At 38.3% G+C, this 23991-nt stretch overlaps 1 long non-coding RNA gene across 1 annotated transcript; it reads right to left on the bottom strand.

Moving 5' to 3' along the window:
- Positions 1–16015: 16015 nt before the first annotated feature.
- LOC121925295 lies at positions 16016–23247 on the bottom strand. The gene is made up of 3 exons (XR_006102849.1): positions 23206–23247; positions 18247–18312; positions 16016–16182 (listed from the first exon to the last, which is right to left on the bottom strand). It is a non-coding gene; the product is annotated as an uncharacterized LOC121925295 (long non-coding RNA).
- Positions 23248–23991: the final 744 nt, after the last annotated feature.

Genomic DNA, 23991 nt, shown 5'->3' with positions numbered 1-23991 from the left:
TTATTTCAACAGGCTAGAACTAGACAAGCAATTATTATTTCAACAGGCTAGAACTAGACAAGCAATTATTATTTCAACAGGCTGGAACTAGACAAGCAACTGACACCTACAGGATATTCTCATAAATTGCCCTTAGACTGTGGAATGACCTGCTGGGAGATTCAACCCCTAAACATGCTATTTGAATTTAAAACAACATTAAACCTACATCTTCTGGTAGGCCTACCCAGTCAATTTTAAATTATGAAGTTTAAATTTTATATTTTTAATGTTATATTGGGTCATTTTACTGTGTTCTATGTTTATGTGTTTCAAATTAATGTGTTAAAACAATATTATTTTAATCCATGTTGTAACCCACGTTGAGCCTTGAAGACAGACAGGTAAGAAATGATGATGATGATGATGATAATGATGATGATGATGATGATGATGATGATGATGATTTGTTGAGTCAGAGAATTACACAGTGTTTTGTTTGGCAAATGCAAACCTAAGAAGAAATGGGGTGGCATTAATAATGAAAAGAAAGATAGCAAAACTGATCAGGTGATATAATGCAAAATATGATCAAGAAGGCTTTAGGGAAAACTCATCAATAATCATAATTCATGCTTATGCTCCAATTATAGTGGCAGAGAAAGAAAATGGAATGCTGGAGTCCAGGAGGAAGCTGATCACATTCCAAAACATAGAATCATAGAATCATAGAGTTGGAAGAGACCACTAGGGCCATCCAGTCCAACCCCCTGCCATGCAGGAAATCCAAATCAAAGCATCCCTGACAGATGGCCATCCAGCCTCTGTTTAAAGACCTCCAAGGAAGGAGACTCTATCACCCTCCGAGGGAGTGCATTCCACTGTCGAACAGCCCTTACTGTCAGGAAGTTCCTCCTAATGTTCAGGTGGAATCTCTTTTCCTGTAGCTTGCATCCATTGTTCCAGGTCCTGTTCTCTGGAGCAGCAGAAAACAAGCTTGCTCCCTCCTCAATATGACATCCTTTCAAATATTTAAACAGGGCTATCATATCACCTCTTAACCTTCTTTTCTCCAGGCTAAACATCCCCAGCTCCCTAAGTCGTTCCTCATAGGGCATGGTTTCCAGACCCTTCACCATTTTTGTCGCCCTCCTTTGGACACGCTCCAGTTTCTCAATGTCCTTTCTGAATTGTGGTGCCCAGAACTGGACACAATATTCTAGGTGGGGCCTGACCAGAGCAGAATACAGTGGCACTATTACTTCTCTTGATCTAGACACTATACTTCTATTGATGCAGCCTAAAATAGCATTGGCCTTTTTAGCTGCCGCATCACACTGTTCACTCATGTTCAACTTGTGGTCTACTTGGACTCCTAGATCCCTTTCACACGTAGTTTCATTCAGCCAGGTGTCACCCATCCTATATCTGTGCATTTTATTTTTCCGCCCTAAGTGTAATACCTTACATTTCTCTGTGTTGAATTTCATTTTGTTAGCTTTGGCCCAGCTTTCTAGTCTATTCAGGTCATTTTGAATCTTGATCCTGTCCTCTGGGGTATTAGCTATTCCCCCTAATTTGGTGACATCATAAATACATTCTTCAAGCAACCAAAGAGGTAAATGTATACATCAGGGTTGGGGAGCCTGCAGCCCTCTAGGTTCTGATGACCTATTATTCAGTTCTCTGAAGATGCCAGTCACAGATGCAGGCAAACTGTCAAGAAAAAATTCTTCTAGAACACATAACCACAAAAACCAACATAAAACTACCATTCCCATCTTAAATGTACCCTAACCAGGGGTTTAACCAGCACTTGTAGCCTTATTAAAAGTATGCATGACCAGCCTCTCAGATTTCTACAGTTTGTTGTTCAGCAGAAACCAAGGCTAAGCAAAAGTTTTTTTTTTAAATAGATTACAAGAAGTGTGAGTCACCATTAAAAGTTTCTTCCTGTGCTACTGGGATTTATTAAAAAAACAAACAAACCTAAATTTGAGGGAATTTTAGGATCTTAGGAGACTGGCCATTATTTAGCTTTATTCAAACCTAGTACTTTTCTGGAACATTGATGGAAGTGAGAGTTTAGCCCTTACAGATACATTTCTCTTCAGCTCTATCAACATATCTCAGAGGAAATGGGATGTATGTGGGGTGTAACTAGGGGTGTTTGCTGTTCCTACGTGCCTTCAGTTTATGGGATTTCTACAATAGCATTTTCTCAAACAGATTTTTTTAGCCTTTCACTGAGGATAAGTGAGTGTGTCTCATACAAGGTCACCCAGGGGGTTTCCATGGCTCAGCTAGAATTGAAACCCTGGTCTCCTGGAATCCTAGTCCTGTACTCAAACCCCAGCCTTCTACAGAGACAAGCGAACAGATTTCTAAATAGGAAACCAAAAGTCTAAACGATAAGGTGTAAATCTCATAAGGCTGCACTTCATAGAATTATCAAATCATAGAATCATAGAATAATAGAGTTGAAAGAGACCGCAAGGGCCATCCAGTCCAACCCCCTGCCATGCAGGAAATCCAAATCAAAGCATCCCCGACAGATGGCCATCCAGCCTCTGTTTAAAGACCTCCAGGGAGGGGGATTCCACTACACTCCAAGGGAGTTTGTTCCACTGTCAGACAGCCCTTACTGTCAGGAAGTTCTTCCTAATGTTGAGGTGGAATATCTTTTGTTGTAGCTTGCATCCATTGTTCTGGGTCCTAGTCTCTGGAGCAGCAGAAAACAAACTTGCTCCCTCCTCAATATGACATCTCTTCAAATATTTAAACAGGGCTATCATATCACCTCTTAACCTTCTCTTCTCCAGGCTAAACATCCCCAGCTCCCTAAGTCGTTCCTCATAGGGCATGGCTTCCAGACCTTTCACCATTTTAGTCGCTCTCCTTTGGGCCATGCTCCAGTTTCCCACATCCTTTTTAAATTGTGGTGCCCAGAACTGGATGCAATATTCCAGGTGGGGCCTGACCAGAGCAGAATATAGTGGCACTATTACATCCCTTGATCTAGACACTATACTTTTATTGATGCAGCCTAAAATTGCAAACTGTTGATTCATGTTCAACTTGTGGTCTACTTGGACTCCCAGATCCCTTTCACATGTAGTTTCATTCAGCCAGGTGTCGCCCATCCTATATCTGTGCATTTCATTTTTCCACCCTAAGTGCAGTACCTTACATTTCTCCCTGTTGAAGTTCATTTTGTTAGCTGTGGCCCAGCTTTCTACTCTATTCAGGTCATCTTGAATTTTGATCCTGTCCTCTGAGGTATTAGCTACTCCCCCTAGTTTGGTGTCATCTGCAAATTTGATAAGTATGCCTCCAATTTTGTCCTCCAAGTCATTGATAAAGATGTTGAATAGCACTGGCCCCAGGACATATGAGATTTCTGAATATACAAATTGAAGTATTTATGCAGGCTTTGGAAATGTGTTCTGAAAATAACCCAAATGTTTATTTTGAAGCAATGTGTCATATATTGTAATAAGGTGTCGAGGAAATAGTATGTAAAAGTATATTATTTGGTGTGAAAACACTCCTCATATTTTGTTGACATGTTCTCAGTAACTAAGTATATTTTGTTAGAACATGTACCTATACTTACTTATGGTGTGCAATATCTATTTTAGACATAAACTTTTACATGTTTGTTCTCTCAACAAACCTGACAGGACACATTCAAATGCATATTAATCACTTTAAGACTACATCATGAAGTATTGTGTGAAACACACTTTCACAGTCAAGACTATTTTCATATCACTTGGTCTCACCACAAACACATTACTTTTTAATAGGAACAATCACATTTGCTAAGCTGAGATTCACTGAGTGATAAGTCACCATGTGAAGTAGGTGGCATGAGTAAATCAGCCCAGGATGGTCAGAAGATAGGATTATTTTTCATACTGAAGAGGATTTTGAAGAATTAATGATGTGATCAAAACTAACCTGTAATTTAATGAAGATGTACAGCAGAGGTTGGAATTGTGACCCTCCAGGTCTTTTTCAGTTCAACTTCCAGCACTCCTCAACATACACTATGCTGGTAAGGACTGCTGAGAGTTGTAGCTCAACAAATTTGGAAGACTGCATGATTTTCAGCCCTCATGAAAAGTCACATAAGAAAATTTATGCAATCAGGGATTTTACATTAATTAGTGTTGGTATACAGCAAATCCAGTTAGATACTGAAATGCATCATTGAGGACTGATGAAAAGAAACCAAGTGAGGGCAATTTTTATGAGGGGATTCCAGGTGATTAGGAAGGATGGCATCATGCTATGGCACAGCAAATCAGAGGTGGCTAAATGATGACATCATTAAGGATAAACAGAACCAATTCAGAGGAAAGCAATGCTTATTCTCTGAACCTTTTACAGTAATCAAAATAGTTCAAATGTGGGTCCTTATCATTAGTGTTAAATATCTGTCAAATATCAACATAGTGCTTAGTGCTACCTTAGAGTGCCTTTAAAAACACACATACAAAAAAAGGCAGTTAATGTATTTTAAAACTCAGAGAGATCTTTGGTAGAAATCCAATGTGTTTTTCTACCATGTACCTATAAAGATATATTAATCTTCTAATGCATTGACATAGGCTCCTCAAGCATCATGTTTTATACAGGATACTCCTTATTCAGAGGCCAAAGAGGCTGTCCTATATCCATGTTATATGGGATGCTCTCAATCCCATATTTCAGTCAAATTGTTGTGTGAGCAGGAGGATTGGTGCCAACTGGCACAGACATTTTCCAGTATTCGCTGTGTAGTAATGGTCTCAATGTCATACGTAAAGCTAGAATGTCCGTCTATGCCAAAAGAGCTGGCAACCATTCACCTCTTCTCCTGTTCTTCCTTACTTCACATTGGCTGCAGGCTTGCTATGGAAATATTTGATTTGACAGCTAGAAGGTGATGGAGCCACTGACTTGTGACCATCTGAGAACAAGAAATGGTGCAACCTGTGTAAGGGGCTAGCTTGCTTTGCTAGAACTGCCTTCAACTTATCTTCAGCATCAGCTATCCTTTGCCTCTCTTTTCTTGCCTCTGCCCTGCCCCTAACCATCCCACTGCCATCTTGTCCTCCTTACCTGTGCCCTCCCCAGTTCTGCCGCATTTCACTTTCTCACTCACTTTCTCTTTTTCCTAGACTCTTCTTCCAGTCTCTCATCTGATGCACCACAGATTGAACCCCCCCCCCCATGATGGAGGAGTTGGAGTGGGGGTGGGATGTTTGCTGCCCTGCCCTTGGATGAGACCATGACAATTTTTAAATCACGCTACGCTATGGCAGTGTTGCTATGGTGCGAGAACATGGGGTTGTGGTTAGAGACAAGGTTTGTCAGTCACCCCCATCATCTCATTTTTGGAAAAGAAATTGACCCACCACTGGTATAGTATGATGTTTTTGCTGAGTCATCTCGGGGCCAAGTAGGAGGCAGTGAGAAGAAGCCAAATTCATTAGACAATCCTAAAGAGCAGGAGTAATTTTTAGGCATATTTATATTCATTTAGGTGTGGCTGAAAATATAAGAAAGGTTCAAATTATGGGATTTGGAAAATAATATATTTTATATATTTCAAAGGGAACTGTTAAGAAATAATTATTTTATTTGGTATAAATATATCCTTGTTAATAACAACTTCCTAATTGTCAATCTTGCACCACACGGCCACATTTTATGAATCTTACTGCCTCTGATTGCTCTTTTGAATTTATTTATTTATATTTATACTGAACACTTGGTAATCCAGCATTCACATCAATAAAGATTGGTGCCACTGCCCATAAACATGAGACAGGCTTTGTCCCTATAGCAACAGTGTATCAGATGCATCAATTTATTAATTTTAACCCATAGGACTACAGGATAGCCTTTCAGGTTTATGGAAGAAAACTGAATGCATCCAAGAAGACTACTGCTTATTCTGATGTATGAGGCTCAAGAGGAAGTGACTGAGAACTGAATTTGCCCCTTTGGGTATAGCATGGTATAAAGTGAGTTATGTCATTGATCCATTAAATCCTATTTTCGTGCCTACACCTGAACAAAGAAGCAAGATTTGATGAGTAAGGGCAACAACCTCCTGTTCAGCCTTCAAGAAGAACAGCTACCAGCTTAACATTGGAAGACTGGGTATTGTGCTAAAGTCTAAATCTGCACTCCTAGAAGTCTCATCTTCTTCAGCAGGTCTAATGCCAGTCTGACCTCATTTACTATTTTGGGTCACTTGGGAATATAGAAACACAAGAACTTACCTTATATAGAGTCACACTATTGGTCCATTTTGCCCAGTATTCTCCTAATGATCTGTTGTCTGTAATAAAGGCTTTTGTTTGGCCCAGTATTCTGAACTCTTGACTGGCAATGGCTCTCTGGGATTTCTGCCATTATTATTTATCTTCTTTCTGATAACAAACCAGGGTCACACCCAAGCTGTCCATCCATTCCAGAGGTAAGCACTGAGTATGTTCCCGGAGAAGCCTTATAGTTTCATTAAATAAAATGGGAGAAATGCTGGATTTTTAACAACAACAACAACAACAACAACAACAACAACAACAGCACTGCTAGTACCACTACGTGTGCACTAAACTGTGTCCCTGATCTAATATAAGAATCAGTTCCTAAAAGAAGATGAACAAAAATGAAATTTGTTAATAAAGTTTAACCCTAGCAAGGTCTATGAAAAACGCAACATCTTTCAAACTAATCAAGGTTACTCATCCTAAAAATAAACTATTGCTTATCCTTCCTACCTCAAAATGGATAATTTTCAGACTCACCTTTCCAAATTCCTACATTACCAAATTTCAAATCAATCTGTTGAACCTTTTTCCAAGCTCAAGTTTTAGAATCTATCCCTTCCCAGATATGCATATTTCCCATGATACTTTAGCTGATAAGTAGCCATCTTGACTAGTAACCACCGAGAAAGCTAACCCCCTAATCCCATATCAAAACTGAATTGGGAGTAATCGCAACAACTTGTGGTGATGAATTCTACAGTTTAACTATGAAGAAGTAAAATATTAAGAAGATAGACTAAGAATCTTATCACATTTCAAAAGAAAGATGAAGATCAAGAGATTGAAGCAGCTTTCTGTTTACCTCTCCACATTCCTTTAAAGCACTTTCATTCTATTCTTGAGAGAGACAGTCATAAAAGTCAGTCTCTTGTTGTGCTGGAAAAATCAGTTTGGTAAAAGGCATACTTTTAGAATGGTCTTCTTCTGGAGGGAGATTGGAATTGCTACAACATCATACAGAGAGGTAAATAGAAAGCTGCTTATAACTCACTGTTTTTCGTCTTACTTTTGTAACGTGATAACAGGATGGCTTTGGCCAAGTCACATGTTCTCTGTTTCAGGGGAAGGCAGTGGCATTCCTTCTCTGAACAAATCTTGCCAAGAAAACCCCACAACAGGTTTGCCTTGGAGTCACCATAAGTCAAAAATGATTTGAAGGCACATGACAACAAATGGTCTAAGATCCACATCTCTTTCTCAACTTTTCTCTCTCTGCCTACCCCTCTCTCTCTGTTTTCAGTGCTTCCATTTCTTGTTCTCTATATTTATTGAGTCTACATTTTCTTGTAAGCTTAGTACTAATATCATTTTGATTGTAAATTTAAGTTTACCATAAAATAGCAATTCTGAGGGAAATATTAATATGCTGGAAAATAGCAATGCTGCCTCCTCAGCAGCACCACACACATGCATACACACCATGTATAGGAGTGTAATTTGTTTTGTAAGAGGCAAATATGCATTGTCAAGTAAAATCTTAAATTATTGCACTAGAAAATAGCATACTAGCATTCCAGACACTGGGGATCAATGCAAGAAATATAACTGATAATATAGTTAATGGCATAATTATGATCCATTATTTGAAAAGAGAAGAGATATATCAAGACATTTATAGACTCAGGCATATTTACAAATCAATAACTGATAAAAATCTTTATGTGTCTCTTTATGTTTCCAGTTAGACTCTAAGTAATGTAGTTTATGATACAATTCAGGAATTATGGCATGAATTTTGTTTCTATGTAAACGCTGACTTATCTAGAAAGAACTGAAAAACATTGTTTCCACTTCGGATTCAATCTGCTTTTGAAGAATGATTGCTCTTTGTATCCTTTTGTGAAAAGAAAATCTCAGAGAAGTTACCTTTAAATTTTATTTTTATTAAAGGCACAATAGTAAACTATTGTTTCCTCTCCCCTCCTTCTCTTCCTGCAGACATTTCACAAATTCAAAATAAAATCAGAAATTACAAAATGGATTTCCCAATTCACATCCAAAAGTGTTCACCGTGATTGCTTCTGCAACATACTTATGTTTTGATGGCCATCCACAGAATTTGCATGAGATGCATACATTATCAGTGAGTACCACATGGAGCCAAAAACATATTGTACTATTTCTAGCAAAATTTAAATGTTAGTGATGTTTAAATGCCAATTTCTCCAATTGTGCAAGGGTCCAAACTCCGCCAAGCCATCAGCAAATAGATAAGACTAGCATTTTATTACTGCTTTTGTCTTTGCTGCATACACTGGTATAGATATAAATTTGTAGGACATTTGCATTGCATTGCCATGCATTAAATCAATAAAGAACTTTGATATTGTACATTTTAACATGTTATTTTATGAATCTAATCAGCAACTTCTAACCATTATGTTGGGAGAGCAGATCCACATATATTCTCATACTAATCGTATTACCAGCTTCTCCAACATTTATCTGCAGATCATTCTTAATTCGCTGTAGTCTTAAACTGTACAGATACCAGTGATGTGTCATTTGAATTTACCCTTGTTTACCCTTGCAGACAACAGTTTGATTGAGAAGGATCTCCAAATTCTATCCTATTTATTTTATTCTATTTGTATTCCAAACTCAGCCTTCCAAGCCCCCTAAGATTCTGAAATTTAAAGCTTTCATGGCCAGCATCCATAGTATTTTGTGGGTTTTTTTTGGGCTATGTGGCTGTGTTCTGGAAGAATTTATTCCTGACATTTTGCCTGCATCCATGGCTGGCATCTTCAGAAACTTCAGGAATAAATTCTTCCAGAACATGTCCACATAGCCTGAAAAACTCACCCCGCCCCCCCTCAAGATTGCATCAATTGTCATTTTATAAATCTAAGCCCATATATTTCATCAGTTGTCATTTTATAAATCCCAGAGGCCAGTCTCTTAATCTTACTAGTAGTATCAAGGCACTATGTGCCAAACATTGTAGGGGAATGAAGTGGACCTAGATAATATAGCAGGAAATGTGAGTGCTTGGAGTTTGTTCAGCCAACTAAGGATATATTATTCCAATTTTTCTGCTAATTTCCCTTCAAATAGGTCTACCATTACATCTTCAAACCTATTTATATCCTTCTTCTTACAAGGGGCAGACTTATTAAACTATCACCCTGGTGAAAACTAAAAATGGGCATTAAGGAGACTGAAGTGGAACAAACATTTTAATGTCTTTAAACCATATTTTGAGCATCTCAGAAGAATTCTCAGTTGCTTGACCATTTTCATAAAAGCTGGTAGGAAAACAAGGGATTCATCTATGCTTAGGTCATCATCTCTTTACATTTGTGTCCATGTTATTGACCAATGTGACTGAATGCATTTAATAAGTTGCTCCAACTGAAATGTCAAATATATTTTTTCTAAATTTGAAATTGCAAACCCACCCCATTATAACCTGATTATGTTTTACCCCATTAAGAAATCTTAATTCCTGGAATCCCGTTATAAACTTTTCCATAGTTGTTTGCCAATTTTTCAAATGCTTTCTCCCAAGATTTATGAGAACTATTTGAAATAGGAACATAAACCTAGATAAAATGGAAGCTTTTACTGCTGTACTGCTGCTGTTTTACCTAATAATGCAAGCCGTAAATCAGACCATTCTTTCAATTTCTGTCTGGTATATAAGCATAGCTGTTTGTTGTTTGTAAGTATCAAATGATTAAAATATTTCATTTCTATCTTGGAAGGCCCCATCTTCCAACAAGACATGATCCTTGAAAAAATGTTGTTATTTTTTGTCCCATAATGCTGTCAGTACCCCTTAGGTGCATGTGGGGCAATTTTGGCATGTTTCTCACCACATTCATATGTTTTAGGCCCATAAGAGCCCCTTCAGATACTACTACTACTTTGTTGTCAACTGTACTTGAATTAACTCGACCTTGTGCAACCCTGTGGATGAGACTTCTTAATACACCCTGAACTCTACCACTCTGTTTAGGTCTTGCAGGCTTAGTCCCATGGCCTCTTTGATTGAGTCCATCCATCTGGCATGTGGTCTCCCTCTCGTTCTACTGCCCTCTACCTTTTGGAGAATTATTGTCTTTCCTAATGATTCATGCCTTCTCATGACATGGCCAAAGTACAACCACCTCAATTTAGTCATCCTGACTTCCAGGGAGAGTTTCAGCTTGATTGGTTCTAGTACCCATTTGTTTGTCTTCTTGCCTGTCCATGGGATCCTCAGCATTCTTCTCCAGGACCATGGCTCAAATGGAGTGGGGTGTTATCAGTATGCTGATGACAACCAGATATATTTCTCCTTATCTCGGTCTACAGCTTTGACTTCAGATGGCATCTCTCCTTTCAATGAATATCTTAAAGCAGTAATGGACTGGATGAGGAAAAAATAGACTAAAGCTGAATCCAGACAAGACTGAGGTACTTATAGTAGGGGCCCCTAGCCCAGGTATTGTGATACAACTTCCAGTCCTAGATGGGATCACACTCTCCTCAAAGGACTTTGTTTGCAATTTGGGGGTGCTCCCTGACTGGTCACTCCAGATGACAAATCATTTAAATGTGACGGCAGAAGTGCCTGTTATCAGCTACTGCTGATATGCCAGCTGCATCCTTTCTTGGAAGCAAGGGACTTGGAAACTGTAGTACATGTGCTTGTAACCTCACAACTCAATTTCTGCAATGTGCACTCCATGGGGCTACCCTTGTGCTTAGTTCGGAAACTCCAACTAGTTCATAACATGGCAGCCAGGCTGATTACTGGCAGAACTAGAAGGAATTGTATAACGCCTATCTTAAAACCGCTTCATTAGCTGCCTATTTGTTTCCGAGTGCAGTATAAGGTGTTGGTCATTACCTTTAAAGCCCTAAATGGCCAGGGTCCAACCTATCTCCGGGATCACCTCCTTCCGTACAATCCACCCCGCACACTCAGGTCCTCTGGGACAAATTTATTACAGCCTATAAAAACTAGGTTAGCTACAACCATCCAAAGGATCTTTTTGTCAACTGCTCCCAGATTATGGAACAGCCTGCCAGAAGAGATCTGTCACATTACTAGTCTAGACAGCTTTTAAAAAGCTGTCAAGACAGATCTCTTTCAGCATGCCTTTTCCCGAATAGAAAATTCATCCACTAATCCGAACCATCTATTAGCTGTAGTCTATTTGCATAATTGTTAATTTTGATGTTAAATTGATGTTGATTTTAATATATGTTTTAAATTGTTAATGTTTAATGTTTTTGGGGATGGTGGGATATGGGGATATGGGATTGTACATGAATTTTGACTTGTAAGCCACCTCGGTTGTCATTGGCAGAGAAGCAGGATATAAATAAAACTTTTATTATTTATTATTATGAATGGTTCTTTCTGTCAGCTTTCTTCACTATTCAGCACTCACATCCATACACAGTAATGCAGAATATGATGGCTTGTACAATTTCCATGTTATTATTCTGAGTTATAGCTTTACATTTTAGAATCTTGTATAGGTCTTGCATAGCTGCCCTTCCCAACCTATTCTTTAACTGCCATAGCTCAACACTATGGAATTCTGGAAAGTGTATTTTGTTGCAGCACCAGAGCTCCACGCTGGTGCCTCAACACACTACATTTCTCTGAATTCCATAGCTTCGAGTCATGGCAGTTAAAGTGGTGTCAAACTGGACTATTTCTGCAGTGTGGATGCAGCCAGTGTTAATCCAAGATATGGGAACTCTTTGACTACTACTATTACTAGAAAAGAGGCCTTTCAAAGGCCTAAAATGGTTCTGGGGGCATACCCATGAGCAAAATATCCCATGTACCTCAAATGACATTTGGGGACATTTGGAGATCCAAAATTTGAAAAATATCTGGAAAAAAAGTGATCCCTGGTGGCTACAAACCCAGTCTTGAGGCTGCTTGTAGCCTTTAGGACACACTTTCACCATTCTTGCTTTAACCATGAAGTTTATCACACTGGGTTAAAACGTCCCCCAGTGCGTTCTAACGTGCCTGGGTGCAGGCGGCATGGAACGTGACGGGAACGTGATGTGGCCAAGAACCCCATTTTACCGCACACTGGAATGCCGCCTTTGCCGCCGGGTGTTCCAATCGCATTCCCATTGTGTTCTAGGGGATGCCATTTCTGAGAACTGTTTCAAAGCGTTCTCAGAAATGGTATCCCCTGGAACGCAACGGGAACGCGATTGGAACGCCCAGCAGCAAAGGCGGTGTTCCAGTGTGTGGTAAAATGGGGTTCCTGGCCCCATTGCATTCCCATCACGTTCTGCGCGTGCCCACGCGCGGGCACGTTAGAATGCACTGGGGAATGTTTTAACCCCAGTGCAATAAACTTCCATCTTTTTCTTTTCAGAATTTAACGATATTCATATTTTTTTGGGGGGGGGATTCTTACAATTATAAGTTTATTTCCTTTTCAAGCATGGAACCTCAGTGGAAGCTGGGTACTTTGAACATGAGAAAACGTGGGTCGTTGGGAAAGAGCATAATGTTGGGAAATGTTGGAGACAGTAAGAAAAAAGGAAGACTGAGTCAAGGAAGCTATAGCTCTGAGTTTGCAGATCTCAGCAGGTCTGTCAATAACAGGGGCTCCTGGAAATCTCTCATTCATAGGATCACCATACATTGACAAGGACTTGACAACTGCTTAAGTATCAGCACACACACTCACAAGCACACATAACTTTATAATGTGAGTACAGAAAACAGCGAAAGACAAGTTGTTTATAATACCAGCTGGTATTGTATGATATTTTCATACAAAATGTGAGACAAAATTCTTAGCTTTGTGCATAACCAGCCTTGGCTAGACTCTAAGGTGATTTTTTTTTCCTCACACAGCATTTTTCAGAGAATAAAATAGGTACAAATTTTAAAGCATTTTGAAGAAATATTACTGAAAATATGAATAACAGTAGTAAATCCCAAGGGGGAAAAAAAGCATAGATAACATTGCCCAGTTAATTCTCTTCCTCAATTTCTATGACTGAATAAGCTGAATTCACTCTCTTGGTGTTTGTCTAATGCATCCCTCTAAGCAAAAGCAAATGCCACTCAATGTTGTGTTGCATACTCAGTGCCTTGGTATATTCCAGATACTGAACTGGCTGCTCTAGTAATTGGTTGTTTGCCTTAGTAGAGGCCCAAAGCATTCATGAACACTAGGCAATGAGTGTTTATGATTTAATTGCTTTTTTCACATTGCCAAACATGTTTGTAAATCATTTTCAGCTGTTAAATCATTTTAAAAGGAGGAATGATAAACAATGTGTCTTATGTTGTCTTTGATTCCAAACTAACCCATATCACAATAGTAAACCTCATTTATTTTTCTCTCATCCATCCCTCTCTGCAAGTGTACTAATGCAATGACAGAATCATGTAGGGATGGTTTGTAATTAAATTAAATGCCACAACAAAAAGTGTGTAAAATGCATTTAGTCCAAAACAATAAACAAGTACATGATTAATTGCTTCAGTGTGCCTTGCTTTGATATGTGAAAATAAAGACAACAAAGTAGCTGAAAGCTTTTGAGTCAATGCAACATCCACCTGATGTAAAGCTCTCTTTTTATCATATCTGGCTGCAGCTTCCAGAAAAACTTTTCAGATCTCTCTAGTGAAAATGCTTTATCATAGTCCTGGCCTATACAATTTGCATAACACCAAACAAAAGGCTGTAATCACATGCATGCATTTAACTGTGCGCACATAACCAAGTAACAAATGTCAAAAGCATTGAATCCAAACACACCTTGGTGGTGACTGGAGTGCCCAAATGGGGAGGGAACAAGAAGACACACCAAATGGTTAGGGCTCACCCAAGACATTTTGCTGTCTGAGATGAAGATTGCACAGAGAAGGGAGGGTACATGTACATGCAAACATCCCTTTCTAAGCAGAGGTGTCAACCGGACAGGCAAATTATTTTTGATTCAACAACAGAAATGAAAATGTCACAGCACCTGAAGGCAGGAGCAGGGCAAGGAATATTGGTATGCATTGCTTGATTCTTTAACATTTTATTCCAGGCCTTACAAAACCTTTTACCTGAGGAGGCTAGAGTGCTCCTAGACTCACTGTCATTCCTGCCACCAGAAAACATTTGGGATATAGAAAGGGAAGGTTCATAGTTGATGTCCACATGTCATTTGAGGGGGGGAAATGGGAAAATACATCAGTCAAAGGAGATCATTTGGGGTCATTTCATGCTGGATTCTGGAGAACTCGTTGCTGATTTAGAATAGGATTTGTGAGATTTAAATCTATGGATAACTCCTAGACTGAAACTACCTTTTCCTCTGAACAAACTTTACCTTATCATTAGACTTAGAAAGGACAAGCCCTTCATATCTAGCAACAATTAAACTTGAGCAATTTAGGTGGGCCTAGGTGTATTGGCGGTTGGCCTAGAGTAGCATTTTAAATCATTTTAACATTTCATTGAACAATAACAGGGTACCTTTTTTCCTTTACCTTCGGCACAAATAGACAGACACTTCCAAAAGCTGTTTGTGGAAATTAAAGCATCCACTGTGGACATAAGGAGATTCATTTCCCCACACAGTCACTGACAAAAAAAAAACCCCATTTTATTGATGAATGGAACATCAAAATCTCAATCAACTATAGGTAGGAAACATTTTATGACTCAGAGAAATGGAAGAATCTCATATCTGCTTGGTTGTGCAGAGTAATTTTCTATCCTTTGGCCACCTGAACTTCATCTGTTTTTCCATTATGGAGTCTTCCATGCAAATGTTTCCTAAGTTATCATTGCTTCAGATTTTCTACAGCCAGTACCAAAATAATGAATCTAATTTTCTAAGGTTTAAATATATCATTATTTCTCTACAGAGATTTTTTAAAAATACTTTTTTAAAAGACAGATACTATACTAGCATTCTACATGAAGCAGTAGGAATGTTGAAGTCTTTTCCTCTTTGACCATGTACACATAACAACTCTTGCCCTGGTTCCCTTGGCAATCAGCTCAGACAATGCGGGGCCCAGTCTCTTTTGCTCTAGAACTTTTTGAAAAAAGGGGCGACTCAATTCAATGGGCTGGCCCAGTTGCCATGCAAGAGGAACTGCAGTTCATCAGCAGCCGCCCAGAGGGTTGCGGTCCCAGCATGCCGTGTGGGGTTGCTACTGGGATCACGATTGGCCGCTGGGGCCGGAAAGAGAGGCACTTCCTCCCCCGCAGTGGGATTACAAGTCCCAAAGGGCACTGGGGGAGGAAGTGCCTCCTGATTGGGTAGCGTCAGCAGCGGCACCGCTCAGAATTGGCCGATGGGCCGGAAGGTGGGTTTTCTGCCCCATGTCAGCCCTCATTGGTCCAGGGGCCTACAAAAAGCCATATGGTGGTAAACCTACAGCACTTTATAAATAATAATAATAATAATAATAATAATAATAATAATGGTGCAGCTCCCTGAGCCATTCTCTTCTCAGCTCTCCCCACCTACCTTCCTTCTGTTGGGTATACTTTTGTTGATCAGGTCAGCATGCAATAGGCCATAGGAAAAGAGATTCCACCTAAACATTACGAGGAAGTTCCTTACAGTTAGAGCTGTTCAATTTGGAACACAATCCCCCAGAAAGTGGTGGAGTCTCCTTCTTTGCAGGTTTTTAAACAGAAGCTGTAATAATAATAATATAATAATAATATTTATTTAGTTATACCCTGCTCTTCAGCCAAGGCTATCAGAGTGTCTTACAAAATTATTTAGACATTTCCCTGCCCTCAGGTTTACAATATAAAGAGACACGATTTGTTACTTTGATTATGAGTTCCTGAATGGCAGAGGGTTGGATTGGATGGCCCTTGTGATCTCTTGCAACTCTTTTATTCTCTGATTCTATGGCACACTTCTAGGCCAGGGGCTACAAGAAAAGGAAAATACAATAATTAGACAATATCTTTCTTTTCTTTGTTTATATTTTGAAATAGATTGTATAAGATTTGAGATCAGCATTTTTTTTCCAGTTTCATTATGTAAAAAATCTTTATTCCTTTATGGTAGACTCAGCTTTTAACTGAGTCCTATCATCCTCATTTAAAATTGCACTTCTTTGTAAAATTATTATCAAATTTACATCCATGCAAGGATATATGTTTATATGCAAGGATGACTTAGAATGTTTAACACCAAATCATGCTGTTATCTTTAGAACCTAATTGCACTGGGGAACTGGGGGGAAATCAGGGGTTTAAACAGTGATTATTCTGTGTAAAATGCAATATTGCAAATAAGATTTTCACACACATCGCTATTAAACAGGCAATAAACAGGCAATGCGCAGCAAAAAAATCATTTTTTGGGATTTCTTCATGTATGATTTGTTGCAGTTTATTGCCTGATTATTGCCTGTTTAATTGCAATGTTATGTGAAAATCTGAATTGCGATATTGTATTTTGCATGGGATAATCACTGTTTAAACCCCTGATTTTGCCCAATTTCCCTGGTGTGATAATGTCCTTTGTTGTATTGTAGGACTGCAATCCTATAACCACTTACTCCTGAGTAATGTCCATTTAACTCATTGTTTTGCTTCTGCACGATCCCTGTCCTCCTAAAGTGGAAAACTGCAAAAGGTAAAGGGGCATTTTCCTTATATGCCTCCCTACTGGCCACATCTGTTTTCCATTAGTGACTGGTAGTTGTGTCCCTTTTGGTTACAGGATTTAGCCTAATAATGGTCTTTTTTTGCCATTAGTGATTATGGTAATAACAAAGGGAGCCAACTGTCATATTTCTATGGTCATTTGGGTCAGTGGAAACACTTTTGCTAAAACCATCTGTAGGCCATGCAGCAGTGATGTCATTGCTACGCGTGCCGTCTATTCAGCAGGGTTATTCTTGTGTTTATTACAGACCTGTTGGCTTTTACAAAAAAATAGAGAAATTAGTTTCTAGGTAGTATAGCTCTGACTGAAGAAGCAGTGCATATATGTTAGGGATGTATTTTAACACCTTGACCTTTTATTTTTCCATATTAAGTTATCAATACTTAGATACTTCAATCCTTATATATATTCTTCTTCCATTATGCAGAGCTTTAAAGTGGAAACACTTTTTTCGATTCTAAATTCTCTTCACCTGAAGTTGCTTTTCTTCAGAAACAAACAAACAATGGCAGCAGGGCTTTGTTACTCACATTTGCATGTAACGTCTACTTAGCCCCTGAGCTGTAACATTTTAAAAATTCTCGTTTATTATCCCATCAGGGTTGCTGTATTAGAAAATGTTGTATAGTGAGAATGCACCCAGGAGAATGATAAGAGCCAAGGAGCTTCCCGCCATGCTGAAAATAGTCTGCTTTTGCTAGTGGCAAGTCTTCCTTCACAGACATCAAAATTGCCATGTGAAAACTCTGTTATCAGATTGGAAACCTAAGACGCAATCCTGTCCCCACAGGGGTCAATAGGACATTTTGATGCTTTTTAATGGGATCAGGCTTGAGCCACTAGATTAATAGCTCCTGGCAGGGAGAGAGACACACTTATAAAGTGATGTGACAGATTGTATGTTGCTTCAGCAGGCCAGGCAGGTTTGTACATCTCTGGTAAATGGGCAAAATCTGCCTCCCTTGCTGTCAGACCGAGGTAACCTAACTATGTCTTTGATGCTTCAGCAATTCACTTCTTCCTGAAATACTTCACAATGTACTAAGAACTGGTTTTGCTTCTGGACAATTCTCAGAGTATGGCACAAGAAAGACCTTATAAACAGGTGGGTGGGATGGTGATAATCAGCTTCTCCATGAAGCCTATTATTTAGATAAAAGAAAAAGAAAAAAGAAAGAAATAAAATAGATTACTAGAGAGAATAATCAGTGGAAAGCAAGATACCATACTATACATGTGAGGAGATGAGATCTCAAATTACTAAATAACAAAAAGGTCCACCAACATCATAAGGTCTAAGGTTTAAGATAACAGTTACCTTGAAAGATATACTCAAACATTTGCTGCTGGATAGCAGCTCTGTGTTCAAATCCAGGAATATTTTCTATGGAGAACCAGAAGCTCATGTCAATATGCAAAACTCTTAACAGTAAATTAATATGCCTAAAAAAAAGTTGTGATTATTAGTCACACACAGAAAGCTAATTACCACCCTAACCTACTAAAAATAGGTGTACATAATGCCTTGGAAAGAAATGACACTATTAGGGATAATACAAATCCTAGTTATTTAACTTCTTAAAACCAGCTTCCTTGAAGACTTGCTATAGCCTTAATCTGTTCACTGCAAATGCAGGTGGTTAAAGGAGGAAAAAGGGAAAAAGAAAGAAATGAAATGAAAAGAAAAGAATAGCTTGAGAAAAGAACTTAGGGTAATGGAAAGCTTGCACAGGTTTGTGTGTTTTTGTGTTTGTGTGCCCTTTTGGTTTACCTGATAAAGCTATTGCCACATGGTAGAGTTTAGTTGTTGTTGTCTCCCCCCCCCTCCCCCATGGGCATTAGACTATAGCATTTTCAGTGACCTGGATTATAGCCAAAATAGGGTAACTACAAAACACTTGGGAGGGGAGAATGGGAGGATTCAGTATGCTTGTGTGGGCATTAAATGATCAGAACTATAATCTGAATAGTGCTTAGAAATAAATGAGGATCCAGTCAGGTGTTGCCAAGGATTGATACTGAAGCTGTTAGGATATCTAGGATCATGTTCCAGTTTTCCTTTTTTTAAAAAATGCTATGGGGAAAGAAAATATTTTTCTGTGATTACTCAACCCATCCTCTGCAAGACATTTACAGCCTTGTCTTTTCAGATTATGAAGCCTAATTTTATGAAATAAAATTATCGGGAAAATAAATAGGAATATTCCCAGAGAAAAATGGGTCTATTTTTGTGGAAACTATGTGGTTATACATTACATGTTACATTGTTTAGTCATATGAAATTTCAGGAGATAAATAGGAAAGAAATTTAGAGCCTGTAGCTAGCCTTAATGATAGGGATAAAATTATACACTTGCTGTCTAATGCAATTAACTCAGTCTTGATTAATATATCTAGATTTACAGTGAAAGGAGCTCAACTCAGAATCGCCTATGCAAATAACTGTGATAATTGTTTCCTATAATGAATGTGGATTCACTAAATATATTTGTACGTATCATATTTTTATAGTTTATTTCTGTTTAGATATATATTTTTAAAAATTAAAATTTATGATCTTACCTTTTATTACATTGTTTGTTTGCTTATTATTGGTTTCTTGGGTTCAGGGCTGTGACCTGTATTGGTTGCTGAATAAAAAAGTTGTCTGATGACTGATACATGCTTCTTTATACAAGGCTCTTTAAGGTTGTCACAGTTTGAACAATGACAGCCACAAAAAAGTTTCCATTTAGAGGTGTGCCATGACTGAAAGATTCTATTTGGACCCCAACTCAGCCTTATTCTACTTAGACTTGTTTTAAGGCCATCTGTTTGGGCTCTATCCAAAACAGTCTTAATTTGGAACTCTATTTCTTTGTGGCTTCTATTTTGTAGTGTTGTAAATAAAAGAAATGTCACTCTAATACTCCCTTGTTTGTCGGACATAAAGTACAGTAATTTCCACTCACAGAACTTCCTTACTGGGAAGTTGGTACAAATTGGTACAAATTTATGCAAGACAGTGGGAAAGAGAGAGAAGAAAAAGTGTGCTAGATTTTGTACAGTAGCTGTCTTTACAACCAGGATGGGCAACAGGGGTCCTGGGTCTGCATGCAGTGCCTGACCATCCAACACTGTCTAGGACTACTTTTTTTCTGGCAAATTAAGGGTGTCTATATATGTCACAACTCCTGGTTTTTGAAAATGAAAATTGGCTATTAAGACACTACAGGTTTTGTTTTTCTTTTTTCATGTTTGTTCTAACTTTTGAAAGTCCATTTTCCAAGGGTCAGAAAATGAACAAAAAAATTGCCTGACCAACTAAAGATTCTTATGAACACCTTTATCTCCATATACATCAACTTGATGCAGCAATCTAAAATTCTTTTCAGTTAAGAATGTTGATCCCTTTCCCCTCTAGTTTTATGATACAGTCTTGTTCAACAGAGTAGATACTACAGCAGAGATGCCTGAAATATAGAAGAGGTTTTTTTGGTCTATTCATTTGTTTCTTTACAGCCACAAGGTAGGGGTGGATTACTTCTCTAGACATCCAAGAATTACCATTCATAGTAAGTCCAACCTCTCATTCTCTAGATAACTGAAGGAACAATCCATGACATATGGAAAATGCTCTATAACCTTCATGGAAGGATCTAGCTTTTATTATCCTTGAGAAACTCTTGAAGAACTGTAATCTCAAAAGCAGCCACTCAACATGTGCAGAAAATATAATGAGTTTTATGTTTGGGGTGGAGGTCCACCTCTCAAATTTTTTATGGTTGTTGTTAATTATCATCAGGTCAGCTTCAGCTGAAGGTTACCCTATGAATGAGAGACCTCCAAGTCACACTACAAATAAGAGCTCTGTTGGTGTCTTGCATATACAGAGCTATGTCTTTTTTGATGGGGTTTATCCACTTGTATTATGGTCTTCTTCATTTCCTACTCCTTTCCACTTTGGTGAGCATTATCTTTTCTAATAAATTAAATCATCATATGATATGTCAATAGTCTCAATTTTGTCATCTTAGCTTCTAGGGAGAGTTCAGGCTTGATTCGCTCTAGGGCCCATTTAGTTATTTCTGGCATTCCATAGTATTCATTGGACTCTCCTTTAGCACTACATTCCAAATGAGTTGATTTTCTTCTTTTCAGCTTTCTTCACTGTCCAGCTTTCAGAACCAAACAGCATGGGCAATCCAGCCTTTGGAATTCAAATACATTTCTTTACACTTGGGAATTTTATTTAATTTTTTTTCATAACTTTCCTTACAGGTCTTAGGACCTTATTGCACCACTTAAATAGCGTGGCTTACCTCTTCCGAATTGAAGTGCAATTCAGACTGCAGCCAGGACCTATTGCAAGGATTTTGCTGCCGAAGCCACCGGAAGAGGTCCAGGTCCCAGGCGTGCATTGGGAGATTCATTTCAAAACTGAGAGCTTTTCAATAAATTAAAAACAATGATAAACATATCTTGCATTTAAAGACATCGTATTGTAAAAAAAAATAGTGGTTCCACAGGAGGTGAATTTGGAGGATGGAGCTCGCGCTCTCACCTCCTTTTGCCTCAGCATTTCAACTGGAAGTCTCCAAAACTGAGAGCTTTTCGACTTCAAAAAATGGCCACCAAAGTAAGGGACCCGGGCTGCAGCAACATCAGCAGCAAAATCCTTGTGATATGACTCAGATACAGTCATATCACACTTCAATTAAGAAGAGGTGAGCCAGGTTATTTAAGTGGTGCGATAAGGTCCTTAGTCTTCTTCTGTTTCCTGACTACCACATGCATTTTGATACATGACTGAGCAAAGGAATAGAAAATCTTTTATATCTTTTTTGATGTCATCATCTATTTTAACATTATGTATATAGTCTGTGGTTATTGTTTTTGTTTGTTTGTTGTTTTCTTAATGCTTACTTGTAATCCTGCTTTTGAATTTATGTCCTTGACTTTCCTCCATAGTTGTTTCATGTCCCTTTTCTCATAATTGTATGGTGTCATTTGAATATCTTAAATTGTTGGTTCTTTCCTTCAGTTTTTATGGTTCTTTTTCAGAGTTTAATCCAGCTTTCCCCTTCTGACATGTTTTGCATATAAATTTAACAGGTAAAGTGATAAAATTCAGCCTTCAGACTCCATTTCCCAATTTGTCCCTCACATAGTCCCCATTTATCTCTGAAGGTTTGGGGTGGCAGTTGACATACATAACAGGTAATACAAATTGGCCATAGTCAGAAAACCTGCAGAATTTCAGAAGAAACACATAATGGAGTAGGAGGAGTATTTTTGGATTATTTTGGCTCTCTCTTGTCTTGATAGCAATAGTATATCTTTGACCACATTATGAGAAGGCATAAGTTATTAGAAAGACAATAATGCTAGGAATGGTATAAGGTGTTAGAACGATAGGAAGATGGATAGACTCAATCAGAGAGGTCACAGACCTATACAATACCTAAGCAGAATATTGCAGGAATGAGGGGGATGGGCTTGAAGATGTATCATCTACAGGGTTGCCATGAGTCAAGATAGACTTGAGGGTAGTTAACAACACCAAAGTATATTTTATGATGTGTTACAAGACAAAAAAAAAAGAACCTCAAAATTTGAAATGGCTAAGTACAGTGATTTAGAAGTTGTAATAAATGCAGAACACTGTTTCCAGAAAATATACAATAGTACTGGATCAGTATATATGGCAGAAGTGGAAGGATTTAAATTGTCAGACTTTTAAAACAGGTATCCAGTGCTATATTTTCTTAGGTCCCACAGACTCCCCCTACAAAACACATTTTTATATGTATTCTTATTCCTTGAAGGGAGAATTAGGAAAAGTATGAAACACTGTATCAATCATATGATGCATTGCTTCAATATCCTTTCCTTGAGGCACACAGATTGGAAAACCCAAGTAAAAGTAATGTGATTAGAAGGTACCATTCCCAAAGGGATACTTTTAGTGGTGGCTTGTGCCCACTAGGTATGTGGGACAGATAGGTGTATTTTTCCATTTCTGCCCATTCTCCAGTCTTGCCTTAAGACCAGAACATCTCCAATAATAATAATAATAATAATAATAATAATAATAATAATAATAATAATTTATTTATATCCCACCGCTTCCATTTGGGGATCGAGGCAGGTAACAACAGAGTTAAAAAAAAAAAAAACAAGTTGGTTGGCATCTTATTCACCAGCCACAATATTGTAAACTGAATTTGCATTATCCTAGCTGCTAGGGATTCATATTTACAGATATGTATGACTGAACATGTCCTCAAAAACTTACCTTCACATTCTAGCTCCATCTGACTAAAATAATTCTGAGGGCCTGGTGATCAGAGTGTTGGGAAATTATTTATTTATTTGTTTGTTCAATTTCATTTCATTTTTGTGCCACCTTTCTCACAAAAAGGGACCTGAGGCATCTCACAATAAAATCATTTTAAAACTTTGCTTTTGGAGAAACATGCAGGGATAGCTGAGTTGGCAATTTAAGAAATACAAACACAAATCTATCATTGTTACCTTTATTGGCCAACTGAAATGCAAAATATACTTGTTGCAAGCTTTTGAAGTTCCATGGGCTTCTTCATCAGGCAAGATGTTACAAACCAAACGGGAGAGAGAGAGAGATGCCTGCATGTTGTTTCAGTCCTTAGTAAAGCTGGTATGCTGGGGAGGATACCTTTTACAGGCAGGCTCCTCCTCCTCCTGGCCATGCAGCAATAGGCCGTTTGAAGATTTCCTCTAGCTGTTTGTTCTAAAGGCATCACACAACCAGAAGAACACTGTGGACATAATTTCCCTGTGCTCTGATTTCAAGTGCCTCAGAAAAAAAGGGTTAGAAAAAAAACTGCCAAGCTGCAAAGCATCATCTGTCATAATTACAATGTTAGAGCTCCATTCTTATAGCTACAGGGATGGTACAAGATCTTGGCCCACATTGCTATGAGCATATTTCTTCATTACATTGGATCTTCCTAGTAAAGAATGTTGTGCTCAAAAAAGCAAAACAAATCTTTGCTCATGCATTTTGTGCTACACACACACACACACACACACACACACACAC

Source organism: Sceloporus undulatus, chromosome 3, assembly GCF_019175285.1.
Source record: "Sceloporus undulatus isolate JIND9_A2432 ecotype Alabama chromosome 3, SceUnd_v1.1, whole genome shotgun sequence".
Lineage (NCBI taxonomy): Eukaryota > Metazoa > Chordata > Lepidosauria > Squamata > Phrynosomatidae > Sceloporus > Sceloporus undulatus.
Note: the sequence above shows the minus strand (reverse complement) of the source record. Positions and strands in the feature narration are given on the sequence as shown.